Source organism: Eulemur rufifrons, chromosome 8 (genome assembly GCF_041146395.1).
Source record: "Eulemur rufifrons isolate Redbay chromosome 8, OSU_ERuf_1, whole genome shotgun sequence".
Taxonomy (NCBI): domain Eukaryota; kingdom Metazoa; phylum Chordata; class Mammalia; order Primates; family Lemuridae; genus Eulemur; species Eulemur rufifrons.
This window is the reverse complement of record NC_090990.1, coordinates 106,979,024-106,996,023: the sequence shown is the minus strand read 5'-3', so window position 1 is coordinate 106,996,023 and position 17,000 is coordinate 106,979,024. Positions and strand designations below refer to the sequence as shown.

The window sequence follows — 17,000 nt, the reverse complement described above, 5'->3', positions numbered from 1 at the left end:
ACCAGGCTGATCTCGAACTCCTGGCCTCAAGTGATCCTCCCGCCTTGGCCTCCCAAAGTGTTGGGATTACAGGCATAAACCACTGCGCCCAGCCTAGTCTCCTCTTCTTAACTCCTAAAATAGGTCCACCTTCAAAAGTCTTTTTGACATTGTTTTCTCCCTTTCCCTGAATCGTTTTGCATGTTTCCCTAATTTAAATAAACATCTCGTCTGTCCAGAGGCCTCACCATTTTGAACCCCACTCAACCTCTAACCTGCACTCCAGATTCACTTTTCTCATGATGCCCCGAGCTTCACAACTGAAGAGCCTGAATGCCCCTTCCAGTCCTTAAAGTGCTACCCACATGTCCCATGGGACAAGGGGCAGGATGCAGGCACAACAGGGAGGAAAGCACAGGCCAAGGAGTCAACAGACCTGGGTTCAAAAAGAAGTTTGCACTTATATATAGTATGATTCTGGACTGTGTCTTCAACTCTTTGAATCTTAGTTTCCTTGTCCACACAATGCGGGAAAACAAAATTCCTTGAAAAGTTGTTGTAGAGAGTAAATAAATTTCCATTTGTAAAATATCTGGCCAGAGTTAAATGAAAAAACAAGTATTAGTTCTCTTTCTGAATGCGACAAATCAGCTTCTCCCAACAGCATCCATTTCTGTTAAAGCCTCCTTTGTTCTTCCTCACAGGCTCAAAACCCTAGAGTCAACTTTGACCTATCCCTCACCCCTTTCAATCAAATCAGGTGTCACAGCCTTCCCTTTCCTTTTCTCCCCTTTCTCCCATTGCCACTATCACTGCAGGAGACACTCTTACTAGTTACCTGCACCTACGTGTCACTGCTGAATCAATCTGAAAACAGTTGCCACTTCATTTATCCTCTTGCTCAGAAACCGCTAAGTGATTCTACTCTAAAAGCACAAACTCCCAAGTCCTCGACAATGCAGCCCAAGCTCTCTTACCTTGCCTTAACCTCTGTCGCTACCCTAGCCAGAAAGCATTGCCCTATGTCCCCGGAAGCCACCGATGTTCGCTCCTTTGACATGCTGTTCCTCCTCAAGAAAAGTGATCCAGTCCTTTCCCGGAGGGCAGCAGCACCTGCAGTGGCTAAAAGACCAAATTCCAGAGCCAGACCACCTGTGTCCATCCCATCTCTACCTGTTAGCCTGGGGCAACTTGCTCAACCTCTTTGAACCTCAGTTTTTCCATCTATAAAATGGGGGAAACAACTGAACCTACCTTATAGCACTCACTGTTAAGTGCTCGGATAGAATTATTATTATGTCACTTTGTATACTCTTTAGTATACTTTTCCTTACTATATTCTGCCTAATATTAGTTTTTCAAATATAATCATCCTTATAATAATCCATATCTTATTGTTTGTTTGCTCTCCCTCTCCCCCACCTCCTCCTAACTGTAAACTCCTTATGGAAACAAGTTTTGTTTTATTCACTTTGGTGATTCCCCCACACAACGGCCCCTCAAAAATTTCTTGAAATGGATAAAATTAGGTGGGATTATTTCTCTCCCTGTATCTCAAAAGGAAGAACTGAAAAGACTAGGAAATCCAGGGATCTGGTAAGATCACATCAGGTAGGGCAGAGCTGTGGAAACAACCCAGCTCTCCTCACTGGATCCAATAACCTGCCAGCTTCAGTAGCCAAACGTGCTTAATTATCCTGCTAAACAGTAGTCATGACAGAAAGTGGCAATTAGCTTCAAAAGTTAGGCCGTTCTCAAAAAGGAATTCCACGTCCCTTGGCCAAATGTCAGCACCCCTTTTTGTAACAAATGGCCCTGTGTAGCGGTTCTCCCTCCACTCCAAGCTTTTAACCCTCAGTTCAGCTGTGCAGAGAACAGAGGTGGGGCACAGCTGTTTGTGTTCATGGTGGTAAACGCTACTAGACCCTCCTACTCTGGCAGGACAAATGCTTCTCCCCCACCCAAGGAAAGATGGGACTAGCAATAAGAGAAATTAAATGATGAATCAGAAAAGACCAATACTCCACCTTTGTAAAGAAATTATATGAGTCTAAATAAGAAGTTGCTGGGGTGGGTACAGGACAGGGAGCACGGTCAAACACAGGAGAAATCTGCATTTAACATTAAGAGTATCTATTCAGACTGAAGTTTATTCCCTGACAGCTTTCAAAGGTTTTGTTTTGCTTTTCTTACTACAACAAGAAAAGCATGGATTTCTTGATTTCTCTTCTCACCTATATACAATCATCAGCCTAGAAAACCCTTTTCCTAAGGGTCCAGAATTAAGCTGTGAAACAAACATATGCTCTCCAAGAAGGCTGTAAAGATTACATGCCATATGGGAAATGGTGACCAGACATATTTACCAAACCACCAATTCAATCAACAAACACAAGACCTATTAGGGAGTGGGGAAACAGAAATAAAGAAATTCCCATGGTTACCCCGGGTTAGGTCAGGTTGTGGCTGCTGTCTAGTTAAATTCAATTGACATTTGTGTTATTTTTTAAAAAAAAAAAAAAAAACAAAGGGTAAGGCAGGTGTTTCTTCAAGTTTATTTCACACTTTGGTTTCTCATTTCTGGGGTAAACTGGTTTTACATTAAAACAGATCTGGCACAAACACACACCACCTCAAAAATGAAAAGATGGGGAAAGTTTATATATATATAAAAATATCAAGAGCATGAGACTAGCCATGGACTGGGAAAAAATATTTGCAAAAGACTTATCTGATAAAGGATTGTTATCCAAAATATACAAAGAACTCTTGAAACTTCAACAATAAGAAAAAAACCTGATTTAAAAATGGGCAAAAGATCTGAACAGACACCTCACCAAAAAAGATATACAGATGGCAAATTAGCACATGAAAAGATATCCAACATCATATGTCATCAGGGAGATGCAAATTAAAACAATGAGATACCATCTATTAGAATAGCCCAAATCCAAAACACTGACAACACCAAATGACCTATCAAGCCATAAAAAAAAAAAATAGAGGGACTTTAAGACATATATAAGTAAGTGAAAGAAGCCCATATAATAAGGCTACATACTATATGATTCCGACTAAGTAACACTTTGTAAAAGGGAAAACTATGAAGACAATAAAAAGATCAGTGGTTGCCAGGAGTTAGGGGAGGAAGGCACAAATAAGTGAAGCATAGAGGACTTTTAGGTCAGTGAAACTATTCCACTCCATCCTCTACTGGTAGATATGTGTCATTATACATTTGTCAAAACTCACAGAACATACGACACCAAAAGTGAACCCTAAATGTAAACTATGGATTTTGGGTGATAATGACTTACTGATACAGGCTCATCAGTTGTAACAAATGTACCACTCTGGTGCAGGATATTGATAGTGGGGGAGGCTGTACATGTGTCAGGGTACAGGGCAGAGGGGAACTCTATTTTCTACTCAATTTTGCTGTGAACTTAAAACTGCTCTAAAAAATAAAGTCTATTTAAAAATATATATATGTGTATGTGTGTATATGTATAATCATTTTCCCAGCTTATATAATTTAAGCATATACCCTTTCTCACACCTCATTGTAAAAAATGGGCAGTGCCATCATTTTAGGAAAGAATTTAAATGAAATTGTTAATACTATAAGACATTCATTCATTCAACAAATATCTATGAAACCCATACCATGTGTTATCCATTATTCTAGGTTCTGTTATGTGAAAATTACATTCTAATAAATTTTTTTTAAGTCCAGCTTTCAAAACCATCTACTATTACCAGCAAGCATTGTCAATACCTGCCTGAGGATTATAAAAACTTGCAGGAAAAACTGATTCTTTGAAATTCACAAAGGTTGTTCCCAGGTATAGGGGAAAAAAGATCAGCAAATGGACAAGTGTCCTATAGTGCCCTGCCTAAACTTCATCGACTCAAAGATGTGCTAACCACATGAATATGCATGGTGCTAAGACAGTGAGACCAAAGCAATACATTTCTTAGCAAATAAAATACAGAAGGAATAATTCCTACTTTGTAATTTATGGTAAGATCCTGATAAAGTTCTCAGAAGGAACATATATATAATTCCTCTCTGAATAAAAGTAGGCCGTTTCCCCTTAACTACACATAGCAAATTAGAGCTGCATGCACAAGACTCAGACTTCAGCCTCTACAGGAAGGAGAAACTTGAAGTATTGCAATGTGGCCCTCCTGCACACCTAGTTGGAACACTATTGCTAGCCTATGGATGCACAGAACATGACTTGCTGAATAGCTATAGGGATCCCAAGAACTGTCCTACTCTCCTTTAAAATGATTCATGTGCTTGTAACAACCCGTAGCACACTGTGTTTATACCAAGGCTTTCAAATTCTGTGCAGCCTTGAGTCAAAGAAAAAGAAGGTTTAATCAGCCTCAGGAGACGGATTCAATTTTGTGATAGGCCAAGCCTTCTTCAACCCAAAGAGGAGAGGCTATTTTTTACCATCCCCCATCAATACATGATGCAATAAAGCCCAAACCTCTATCCCACACAAACCTTGCTACTCTGGTAAAAAAAAAAAAAAAAAATGAATTATCTTTCTCCTTCACTTAAAGACTTTTTTTCCCCCATAACTTCCAAAGTCAGGAAAACCCTCTCCGATTTTCTCAGATGTGCAGCAAAAAGGCCTTTCCTAGAAGATTTGGCAGAAGGTGGGCATGACAGCAAGAGGGGAGGTCCTAAACGGACCCACCCACGCTTCCTAAAATTATTAAAACTCTACAGTTATTCAGGGATGGTGTTAATCAAGCTCAAAACTCAGTATTACACAGATCTGCTCTGCTATATTCCCAAAGCGTGCTTACCTCTTCTGGCAGTCACGTGCAAAGGGTGAAAATTAACTAAGAAGATCATTATCTTCTCTGCTGATCCCTCTTCTACAACAGGACCAAACTGTCAACATACAAATAATGTTTCATGCCTACATTTCTGCATTTTAGTCACTACCAATTCATCATTAACTCACGATTTCTGAAAGTCCACCATATGCCAGCCTGTGTTCTAGATATATAGTCCCTGTCATGCGTAGGGGCACACTCAAGTCTACTTTCATTAAGGAGACATTGAACCCCAGGTATTTCAAACAATGCAAGAAATTAGAGGAGAGGCTGAGAGTGGCCTGGTATAGTCAGAGAAAGCTACCCAGAGAGGTGAGACTTGGCCTAGGAAGAGGAACAGGAAGAATTCAGATAAGCTGGGAGAAAAAAGAAAAGAATTCCAAACACACAAATAAGACCTTTCTGTACTCAAAGCTCTTATTAGGGATTCTGAACCTGGTCTTTCTAACTGATGGCCATAGGAGTTTAAAGACATAAAAATAACAAATTTACAAAAAAAAAAAAAAAAAAAAACCAGTGCTTCTCAGAATTAGATCCATTAGGATGATTTTAGAAGTCCAACAGTGATCCTGGTAGGAAATCTGGAAAGTAGAGGACTTCAGAGGAAGAAGGAATAGAGATCTGGCAGTTTTTTCCCATGGAAAGCAAATTCTGAGCAGGCTTGGCAATCAACAGACCTAAATTCCAGTCTATCTCTAGTTCAGAATCTGGGACTCTAGACAAGTTTCTTAAATTTGCTCTGAGCTCTGGCTTCCTCATTTTTAGGATGAAGATAATAATATGTAACTCATCAGATTAAAAGGAATACACGTAAATTATCTAGTTTAAGAGCTGATATACAGATGTTCAATAAATGGTGATTGTTGCTATAATCATATATAAAGGAAGCATGAAAAATTACCCAGTTAGAGATCAGTGAGGGACTATTAAATTGCAATGTCTTGGGGGAAAGATGAAAGTCTGATGTGTCTTTAAAATGCTACATTTTAATCCTGGTAGATTGCCTGGGCTATAAAAGTAAAAGCGACATGGTAAATGTCTGGCTTAGTTGCAAATAGTAGGACAGTCTTTGTGGTGCTGCTTTCTAATGAGCACATCACACCTTCACTATTGAAAGGAAACAGTTACCTTCTTTAGGAGAATGACAAAAATTGTTGATTATTCACTTGGGATTAATGCACTCCATACACTGCCTATGGAGTTTGAAATTTAGGCTGGCTAAGAACCTATTCAACATACTTCTCATGAATATCTTTGTATTAGACACTGTTCTTAGTCCTTTTAGCTCTCTTAATCCAGGAGCAAAAGTGAAAGCTTCGGTCCACCATGTCCTAGACACTTCACTTTCACAGTTGCGATGAATCCTCACAGGCTCTATTCCCTTTTTTACATAGGAGAATTAAGATGCATGCATTCTGTCACTCATTCCTTCATTTATTCATGTTTTTCAAATCAAACATCCTTTGTGCACCTATTAGGTATAAAGTGCTGGGTAGAGTCACTGCCTTCAAGGGGTTTACAGTATGAAGGAGAAAAAGAAATGAATGTCACAAAACAGACCGAAATAGTTGTCATCCAAATAATACAAAGCGCCATGGGGTAAAATTAATTCTGACTAGGAAGTCTGGGAAGACATTTATAAGGAAGCAAATCAGTTGGGCTAGAATTTGGACAAAAATAATTAGGGGCCGTGCAGGGATGTCCAACAGGCACAGGGTTTAACCTGATAGAGTCATGGAGGTAAAATAATGTGTGCTGCATCTTCTGCAAATGGGGAGCTGTTTGCCACAAGGTTGGGTAGGTAAATTAGGGTGGCCCAAGTCCAATGGAGGACAAAAGTAGGTAGGTACGGGAAGAATTTTAAATGCCAATGTAAAGAGTTACCTTTGTTGATTGCAAATTAACACTGAATAATGTATGATGCTAAGAAATCTGCTAAAGGTTGGGAAGGGGGCAAGAGAATCAGGATCTTAGACATAAAGAAAAGCCCAAGTGGCACTGATCTACAAGCAGGTTCAGGCTCCAGACCTCTTAGTGATGCTGCAGCCATTTTTTTTTTCTTTCTACATGAGCAGTTAAGCTCGCTCTTGCCTTAGTTTATCATCTTTGTAACCAACCTTTACCCTTTCTCCTTCCCTTCACTGGACACTAATAATTAGGCAAACATGAAGATTCTGAGGAAATCCAAAGAGCTTTTGGGGGGAGGAAGAGGAAATGTGATGCAACCCCATCAGACTTAGTCATGCCGCCTTCGGTGAGATCACCCGTTACCACTTCAATCCCACTGCATCAGCTGGTTTTTCTGTCTCATTTGCATCTGTTTACCCCTCAATCCCAGTCATTTTTGAAGACCGTCTATGTTTTCCTTTGTGTGATGTAATGGGCAGCCTGACTCCCCATTTATTATCTTGGTTCAATCTGGTGCCATCTTATTCTCTCTTGAATTCTGACATTAACTTTTCCCCAACAGCCGCCCTCCCCCGCCCCTCCCACACTCAGCCAATACATTCTAAGTGGAGACCTGAATTCACAGAGCCTTCTCCCTTCACTGTGACATGCCCACATCCTGGACAACTGGGTTTTTTTCTCCATTCCATTCTTATCTCAGTTCAAAGGCCTCATCTCTCCCAAAGACGTCAGTGAAAAATGTTTTGTTTCCCTCTACATGCCATTTCTATAGGGCACGGGGCTCTCTCTGTGCCCTGTGGCATTCTTCTTACCATGAGCCTTGCCACCCAAGTGGCATTTCTAAAGGCTCATTTGGCTCTTAAAACGTATGCCACATTAAGGTCTGTAATCCCAGCACTTTGAAGAGCCAAGGCAGGAGGATTGCTTAAGCCCGGGAGTTCAAGACCAGCCTGGGCAACATGGACAGACAACCGTCTCTAGAAAAAATTTAAAAATTAGCCGGCTGTGGTGGTGCCTGTAGTACCAGCTGCTCAGGAGGCTGAGGAAGAAGGATGGCTTGAGCCCAAGAGTTCAAGGCTGCAGTGAGCTATGATTGGGCCACAGCACCGGAGTCTGGGTGACAGAGTGAGACCCTGTCTCAAAAAAAAAAAGTATTCCACATTAAATAATATCTGTATGTTGGCTTGTTAAGAGAAGGAGGTAGACAGTTGGAGACAGCAACAATAACAACAACAACAACAAAAAACATGGAAGAGGAGAGACAGGCTCCTTGGGCGAGGTGAGTTCAGTCACAACAGTCACACTAGGGCTGTGTTCAAAGCTACCCACTCATCTACACAGCTCCTCAAAGACCCAACTTGCTAGCCATTATCATCCAATCGCGTTTACCACCACTCGGTCTTGCAGGAGGTGGATACTCCGTGGGGGATGCGGAATATTCGTGTCACCCTATAGGTTAAGGACAAACGGGCCTGCTACCAGGGCAGGGATACAACATCAAATTGAATTCAGCCTAGCGCTCATGTAGGGAGGGGTGGGTGATTCACTTCTGGGGGTAGCGGGGCGGTTACGAAAAAGGAAAATCGTGGAAAGTCCCAGAGGAAGCGGTAATCGATTGGCTTGGCCATAACGTACGCTGGCCATAAGGTACATTCGGCACCCCTGTGTCGCTGCTTACTCTCCCTCTCCTCCCAACACGCGCCTAACCTGAGCCTCCACTCACAATCCCGAGCCTCGGCATGCTCTCCGGGTGCAGGTTCCAGCTTTGCCCCCCACCGCCCACCGGCTGACAAGGACATCTGGGGTTGGGAAGCCTATCCGGGCTAGACGGTGACCCCTCCTGGGTGGCGAACTGCTGCCCATCCCTCCACCCACCGTCCTTATTGTGCCATTCGCCCCGTCTGATGGCAGCCCAAGCCGCTAATCTGAGTCGGCTAGAATGGAGAGGAGAGGAAAAGGGAAGAACAAATTTAGCTAGGACCCAAGATGACCTGCTGCCTCTCTCCTCCCCTTCCTCGCAGCCCCCCACCCTCACCCTGTTAGCCCCCAGCGGGTCTGGGGACGCGGACAGACGAGGCAAAGGGAGCGCAGTCCTTCCCAGTCCACAGCTACACACAAAGCCCTTCACCTTCTCCTCGCCTTCCAAGCTCCTCCCTGGGCTTCGTTTCTCTGAGGGTCTCTGATGCCCCCTTCGGTGGTCGGCGGCACGGTCCGACTCCCTCCTGCGGCGCCTCTTCCTCCCCGCCCCTCGCCACAGACCCCGGAGAGAGCTCAGCCCCGGCTTTGGGGGCGCGAGAACACACCATGCGCCCGGGGCCCCTGAGTCCCGGAGGAGCGGACAACGGTCCAGTATACGAGGCACAACTTCGCCCAGCCGTTCCGCCACCGCACTCGTTCCTCATCCCCGCAGCGGTCCGGTAGGGTCCCGATCAGCCCCGTCCCCAGGCTGCGGGTGAGCCCAGCCCCAGCCACGCTCCTACCTGCGCGGCGGCGGGCGCGGCTAGGAGCGAGGGCACCGAGCGCCCCGGCCCGAGCCCCGCACCGCGGCGCGTCTGCCCTTGTGCTGCGGCGGCGGCTGCAGCGGCCGCTGGCTGGCTGGCTGGCTGGCTCGCTGACTGGCTTGGCTCGCTGGCTGGCTGGCTGGCTGGCCGACTGGCTGGCTGCCCGGCTGACTCCTCACTGGGGCTTCCTGTAGGGCTGGACAAAGGACATTTCCTGGGAGGAGCAGGGGAATGTTCCCAGCATGCCTCGATTTGTAGTTCCCGGGGACTTCCTGCCACCGCAGCAGCGGGCACCCGGGAGGTAGCTCTGGCCAGGCTGGGACCCCGGGAGAGGCGCCCGCTCCTTCTCTAAGCGCCTGGGGGAAGAGAGAGACCGGTGGGTTGTGCCCCGGGCCCCGCCCCGCGGCGCTCGCCTCGCCCGCCGCCCGGGAGGACCGGTGGTCCCCGCGCCGCACTCAGCGCTGCGGGCTCAGGTTGCGGGCGCGGGATAGGACACTGCGGCTGAGCGGTCGCAGTGTGCGGGAGGGCTCTGCCGCGGGAGCGGCCTTTTCTTTAGAAATAAGGAAGTTTGTGGTGGGTTCGCTTGGAGTTGTCTCTTTTTTTTAATAGATTTTTAAGCCGTCGGAATCCTGCTGGGGGCGGATTAAAGAACTTGACTGCTCACCAGGAATTCAGGTTCCTTAAGATCTTGGCGTTTCATCCTTAAAACCATACAGAGCTGATTGTTTCCAGATCCTGACCCGGTGACATTCCTTTCTCCAATGTTGGCCTCGTCCCAGGCATCTTTTCAAGAATCGCAATTAAGAGATTGAAAATAAATTACATAAATTAAATATTAGACATGTAAAAACCCGTGTGCTGAATTAGGAACGTGCTGGACTTTCTGCATATCTTTCCCTCAGTCACTTTTAGGATTCAACTTCCTTGGTCCTGTAATACAGACGTGGTGGCCACTGTATATCTAGTGTGTTTTGGGAAGTGGGGATATGCAGGGAAGAGAAGGTTGGCTGCAAGAGAACTCCACTTCCAGCCTAGCGAGAGACTATAAGGTCCTCCACAAGTTTTTGTCTGTTTCTGAGAATACATTCTCTAGACTCTTGTGGGAAAATCAAGGAAGGGCCACATAGAGACTAAATGAATGAAAACTGTTATCTTAAGGAGCTGAACAGACTGTAATAAACCAGCTAGGAAAGGACAAGTTCTAGGATGCGAATGTGTTTGAAAAGCAATCAGATAGAAAATCATAATTACCTGTCTTCTCCACTTGTCATCTTGTATTTTGAATCCATATGAATTAGAACATTTGGGTGAGGGGGTTAGCTTACATTTCAGAAAGGTTTATCCACTCATAGAAGTGCTGTAGTTCTCTTTCTCTAGAGATCCTTAACCACAGGGATAAGATGGGCTGGGTAAATTTAAAGAGTAGAATTGATGATAAGCGTGCAGATAGGATTGTCCACCTCACAAAAGTTCCTGTTGCATGTCACTCTGTTGACTGTCCCCCTAAATTAATTGTGCTTGATCCTTGCATTTTTCTGGACCCTACAAATTACTGGTGTAAGGCTTCATATTTTCAGCCTTGTAATATTCCAGTGAAACTGCGTCCTCCTCCCCTCAAAAGAATTGATGACTATTGTTTGGCAAATCAAGTAGCCTCTAATAGTGTTCAATTTAAAAAGATGATTCGGTTGCTGTAGCATTTAACATTGTCTACTATGTCCCCATTGGAGCTATTATATTTTCTGCCTTCTAATACAATACACTCTCCCCCTACATTTCTAACTTCAGCTCAGGACACTTAAAATTTCACTCATTATCCCCACCCCATTCCAAACCCGTCCCTTCTCTTTTGATTGCAATCCCAGTTAATTCATTACTTTAACAGAGATTTATTTAACACTCATTCATGCCAGCACCCATGTGGGGAGTAACATTCAACAGAAAGATATTTACTGAGTAACTACAAGCTATGTCTTACCTTCAAGGAGCCCACACCCCAGTTGAAAAGACAGACACAGCACAGACCATTGCTGCACAGTATTCAAGCGCTGTAACAGCCTTATACCAGGGGTGTGTTCTCAGAAAATGGTGCTCTTATAAACCGTCTGTTCCCATAAGGAGCAGGAGTGCACAGGAGCTGGAGGAGGGATTGGAAGGGAAGAAGTGCAGGCAATAAAGAGGGACACTTGGTGTGTGAAATTTGGTTGGGAAGGGGTGGTAGCTGAGAAGGAAGTGGGATCAAAGGAAGGTTTTCTGTTTGTGGGGCTTTTTATTTGTTTGGTTTTAAAGATGGGAGTTCCTTGGGGATGTTTCAGTGCTGATGAGAAAGGTCTGAGAAAGAGGCAGAGGGGAAAGACAGAGGAGAGAGAAAGGATAAGGGGTTAACATTCAACAAATACTTGCTGAATTAACTAATTCCTGCAATATATCATTGTTGAAGAAGTTGAGATTGAAATGAATAAACTGCACATTCCCAGCTGAGATATGCAGAGTCTGAGACCAGACAGAAATGACATTCCTTTCTCCCTCGTCATGCTCTCTCCCCCGCCCTTCATGTCCTGGGGGAAGGTAATGGACAGTGAGTGAAAGGAGGGAATCCAGGCTTCCTCCTCTGTTGGAGGACAGAGTGTTTTTCTAACTCGACAATAGGTTCCAAAGGCATACAGCAAGTTCAGAAAAGTCTGAATTTTCAAGCCTGTGGATTTTTATTTGGTTTGATTTGATTTTTAAATTAAACAAAACATTTTACCCTTGCCTTCTTTTTTTCTTCTTCACCACTTTGAGATAAATAACTATTCTCATTCTCACCTTTCAAAAGGAGAGTTGAGCCTGGACAGATTTGCTTGCATTTTGTAAGCATTCAAGTATAAGATGGACATCTGTTGTTTTCCTTAACCTAGCAAGCATTCATCTCTCTCTCTCTCTCTTTTTGTTTTGTTTTGTTTTTTTGGTTGGTGGTTTTTTTTTTTTTTTTTTTGGAACAGAACCTTTGGGAAATAACCCGTTTCTACCCTCAATCCTTGTGGTTTAGAGAGGGGCACAGCTTATCTTCACCTCCACATGGAGGGTACATGAACAAGACCTACCAATGAGCCAATTCAGGGCTGTAGGAGGGATAAGCTATTCAAGGAAGCAGAGCTGAGAAAAGATGTGTGTGTGTGTGTGTGTGTGTGTGTGAGAGAGAGAGAGAGAGAGAGAGAGAAAGAGTATACATAAGCAAATTTTTATGGTATTCTTTGATCATGCCTGAAGCCAAGATACCCCTAGACTTTTTAGTTACATGAGCCAAAACATTCCCTTTTGGGCTTAGGCTATTTTAAGTTAAGTTCTATCTCTTGCAGCCAAAAGAGTTCTCTGCAGCTGGAAGTGGGATGTTGCAGCACCAAGCCTTAAATGTGCAATTGGCTGAGTTGAGGAGCGGTGAGAGTAGGAAAGATCCCCCTGAGCTTAAGGAATTGGAAATCCTTGTGATATGCTAGCCACAAAACTGAATGAAAAGTCTTAGACCCCAGCATTTCAAGGGTGGAATTTGAGAGGTCTTGATTGACAAAAGTCAGAGTTTTAGAGGATTTGGGCCATTTACAGTTTTTATGAGTATTCTAAAGAAAAAGGCATGCTAATGTTGAAACTGACCTATGTAGTAGCAGAGAGAAAAAAGTTACAGCCTGACTAAAAGATGCTTTTCTGCCTGTAGCCAGAAAACCCAAATGGTCAAGTCAGATAGACTGAGCGATGGCAGGTTGGAAAACTGACATTTTTTTGCCCTCTGCACAGTGACAGCAAAAGCATCAAGGTAAAAAACTGATAATGGAAAGACTGTCTCCTGGATCTGCATCAGACTCCTCCTGCTGTGCTGTCTCTGCCTGAGGAAGAGAAGAATTAACCCCATTTTAAGTAGGGTGACCATATAATTTCTTATCCAAAATGGGACAATTCCGAGTGTGAGTATGGGTGCTATTACTAATTATACCTAGATGACAGCTCTAAAGCAGGTCACCCTAATTAAAAGAGCTATTCACTAGGACACAACCTTGCCTCAAAAGGCCAATCCATTAGCCCTCCTCACCTTCAGATAGTTATTTCAAATCGCCTCTGGGCAGAGGCCAAGATGGTAGCTGTTAAACTGAAGACTGTTAAAATGAATCAGCCCTAAGCCCTTTACTTAAAAGACAGAAACCTTCAGACCAGGGTCTTGAGTGTAGAAGGACTTCGTACTCTGAAATGTTAGATCAAGCAGGCAGGTGAAGCAATTCAGTCCAAAGAAAGGGAACCCTCCCCAATTCCCATCGCAGTTGTGGTCATGGAAGAAACTAATCAATAAGAATCCTTCCTGAGAATAAAACCAAAGGTAGCTAAATTGGCAAAAAAAAATTCAATCTCCTCCACCAAAAAAATTCAATTCCCTGTGGGGCAGGTAATTCTTGCTCTTTCTAATTAGCAGAATTTAATACATCGTATGGGACAGTCTCCCTACTTATTATTTACCCTTTCCTTTGCTTTCCTATAAGACTTCCCCTATTTTTCCCCCACCATTTTACACTGACTGTGTGGGGAGTGATGAGATTTATAGTTTAGCCATAGGCTGCCAGAAAGAGAGAATAAGAATCGCTTAAAGGTCATGGACTAGAAGCTGGATGAGAAGAAAAAAACAAGACCCAGTGAGATGAATTGGACATAAGAAAATGCATCAGAGTGTGGGTAAATGCATTTTCATGCATGTACACAATAATTGCATGCTATTAAGTGGGAACATTTTTAAAACCCTATGTATGGAAGAAGGGAAGGCAAGAGATGGACTACATACAGCGTGCAGCTACTGTTTTTTAATGGCTCAGCATCCACTTCCTACTCTTTCTTGTAACAACACCCTAATTTTCCTTCTGAGGAACCGCCCCTCCTTCAACTTCAGTGTTATCTGGAAGAGTGTGCTATCTTCCCCACCTCTACCTCTTCATTGCCGGTTCTGGGGCTGGGTCTGTCACCTAGTCCTGGCCAATCAGCATTCCCATACCCCACAGATCAGTAATTGTGTCAGGAGGGGCAGATGACCCAGAAGCTAAGGTCAAAGAGCCCTCTTTCTGTGGGAACTGCTAATCGAAGAGATAACATCAATCTGAACATGCTGGAAGGTGTAGCCTGAATGTGGAGTCAATAGAGAGAAAGGAAGAGCAGAGCGAGGAAGAGATAGAGGAAGAGAAAGGAATTTATTGGAGCTCTCCCATTCAGCCATTCCTAATCTATCCTTGTACTTTTTAGTTCAATTCCCCTCCCCCACCATTGTGTTTATTCATCTAATTTGAATTGGAGTTTTGCCTATTTCAACAGAAATAGTTGTGAGTACACTGTGAGAATTTGAATGTTTTTCAGTATTTTTCATGGTAAATTACTCAGGAAAGAAGGGGAGAACGGGGCATAGAGGAGACCTTACATGAACACTAGCTATCAATGAAATGTTCCTTTTCTCAATAGACGCACTATTGTCTCCAGGGTCAGCTCTCTAACTCCATAACTTAGGCAGGAGGGTTACCACCGCGTGTGCTAAACTAACCACCTTCTAGGATGTAAATGATGAGGGATGCGTTGATCAGTCTGTGCCTGACTGTTGGGAGAACTCAGCCATGTTTTCATCCTTGCATTAGTTGTTTTGCTTTAAAAAAAGATTTTCAACCCTTATTGTTCAGTCTGGTTGGTTTATTAAGAGGTAACATATACTTTGGTTTTTTGGCCTTATGTTTTGCTTTGTTTACTGATGGCATTTAGCTGCTGCTCCTTACGTCCTAAGACTTGTATTCCCACTCCCATCAGGGCCTTTGGACCTCCTCTGCATGGAGTCACTGCTTCACGTCCCTTTCTGTGGGTAGCTCCTTCACATCCTGAGCCTAAAGTCCCCTCCTTGTAGAATCTTCTCTGAGCACTCTGCCTAAAGTAGACTTCCCCTTATTTTCTGCTAGTCCTTTGTTTTCTTCGTATTATAAATGCTTAAAACTTTTGTTTACCAGCTTTTTGTTTTTCTCCTGCAGCTAGCATGGAAACTCCATGAGAGTAGGGACGATGTCTGCCTTATTCATAGCTTTGTCCCAAGAGTCTCACACTATGCTCAGCTTTTATAGTAGGAAGTCGTAAGAATATTTGTTGAAGACACTTAATGAATATTTTTGAAGCGGCTATGAGGAACAGCCATGTTCCTTTGTGGGCAACTTCTCTTAGGTATGCTTTTTCAAAGTAAACTTTTTATTAAAGTGTAATGTTTAAAAATGACTATTTCATTAATATGTTCAGATTTTGACGTGTATCCTATTCCCCAGAGAAGAATTTGGGGAAGAGGAAAGTGAAAGTATTTCCCATCTGATCAAAGGAAGTGGAGGGAGGAGGAGGGGATGTTGTCACTGGGATTAACTGGGTCGAGGGCTGGCTGGCTCTAAAACAGGCTGCCTCCTACAGATGTTTCCCCTACCAGAAGCCCAAGACTTTGTTTCCTTGCTGGGCTTCATATGCCTGAAACCTCTAAACCCTCAAGGATGGGGAGAGGAGGAAAATAAGTTGTGAGTCACAGGAAAAATAGGTAATACAGGTTAGGATTTCACTCACCCCCACCCTCCAAAGACTAGAACGATGTTTAGTTCACTAAGTTTTTAAAACAAATCTGTATGTGATTTAACGGAGAAATGTTAGATGCCCTCTCGCTAAGGTTAGATGCAGGAAAAGGATGCCCAATGTCACTGCTATTCTTCAACTTGGTACTGGAAATCTATGCCAACGCAACAAGAGAAGACAATCAAAGGTATACAGTTTAGAAATGAAGAAACAAAACTGCTATTTATAGGTAATATGAACATCTCCGTGAAACTTATTGTAAAACAGTAACCATCTCATTAATTTAATATCCACAAATATTTATTTCACAAATAGAGAAAATAAGGCTCTGAGAGGCTACATTTACCCAAGATTGTTCACTTGTAGGCCCCAGAGGGTGAATTTAAGTCTGTGAGAAAAGAAGAAAAATCAGGAACATTCGGAGTGAGGGTTCGAAGGGGAAAGCCAGGAAGCCGCATCCATCCATCCCTTTATCCATCCATCCATTCATTCAATAGCTGAACACTCTCTGTGTTAGTGTAGCCTGCTCTCTTCCCTGCACAGTACTCCGTGCTAGGGACACCAACATGAAGACGCAGGCCCTGAGAGCAATCTGGCAGAAGACTGACAACCACATGAAGAGATAGTGCCATCACTGAGCTTGCATAGCAGGCCATGGGAACATGGAAAAAATTGGAAGTCTCAGAGATAGCTCCTCCAGTGGGGACACCTAAGCTAGCTGGGTTTTCTGAAGGAGGAGCTGGGTGCCTGGTGCATCAGATAAAGGCAAAGATCTGCAATGCTTTAGGGGAGAGGCTGGGACAGGATGGTTGTACAGGATGACAATGCTTGAGACTGGAGAAGAAGGTATGGACCCAGAATGACATCATGAGCCGTGCTAAGGAGTGTGGACAGTAGACCCAGCACAGGGGCTATGAGACACAGACATCTGTCCAGTAGACAGCCTGAAAAGTAAATGCTTGGTCCCTGCAGGCTGAATGAGTAGTAAACTGCTTTGTTTTCTTTTGCTGTCCCTACACTCAGTGGTGTCAATTATCACTTCCATTGGCATGCCAATTTCCCTGTCATTTACCACTACTCACAGCTTTTTAAATGGTGTTACCAAAACTTTATCCTGGCCCTCTGGGAGGCTGAGGTGGCTTGGATAGCTCAAGGTCA

The 17,000-nt window shown here is 43.7% G+C and overlaps 1 protein-coding gene across 1 annotated transcript in view; it reads right to left on the bottom strand.

The window, feature by feature from the left end:
- Nucleotides 1-9,428, bottom strand: part of ZNF697 (zinc finger protein 697) — a 28,898-nt gene extending 19,470 nt beyond the window's left edge. Inside the window, exon 1 of the mRNA XM_069478895.1 lies at nt 8,876-9,428. The gene's annotated coding sequence lies outside the window, so the exon portion shown is untranslated. The remainder of the gene's footprint in view (nt 1-8,875) is intronic.
- Between the last annotated feature and the right edge of the window lie 7,572 nt (nt 9,429-17,000).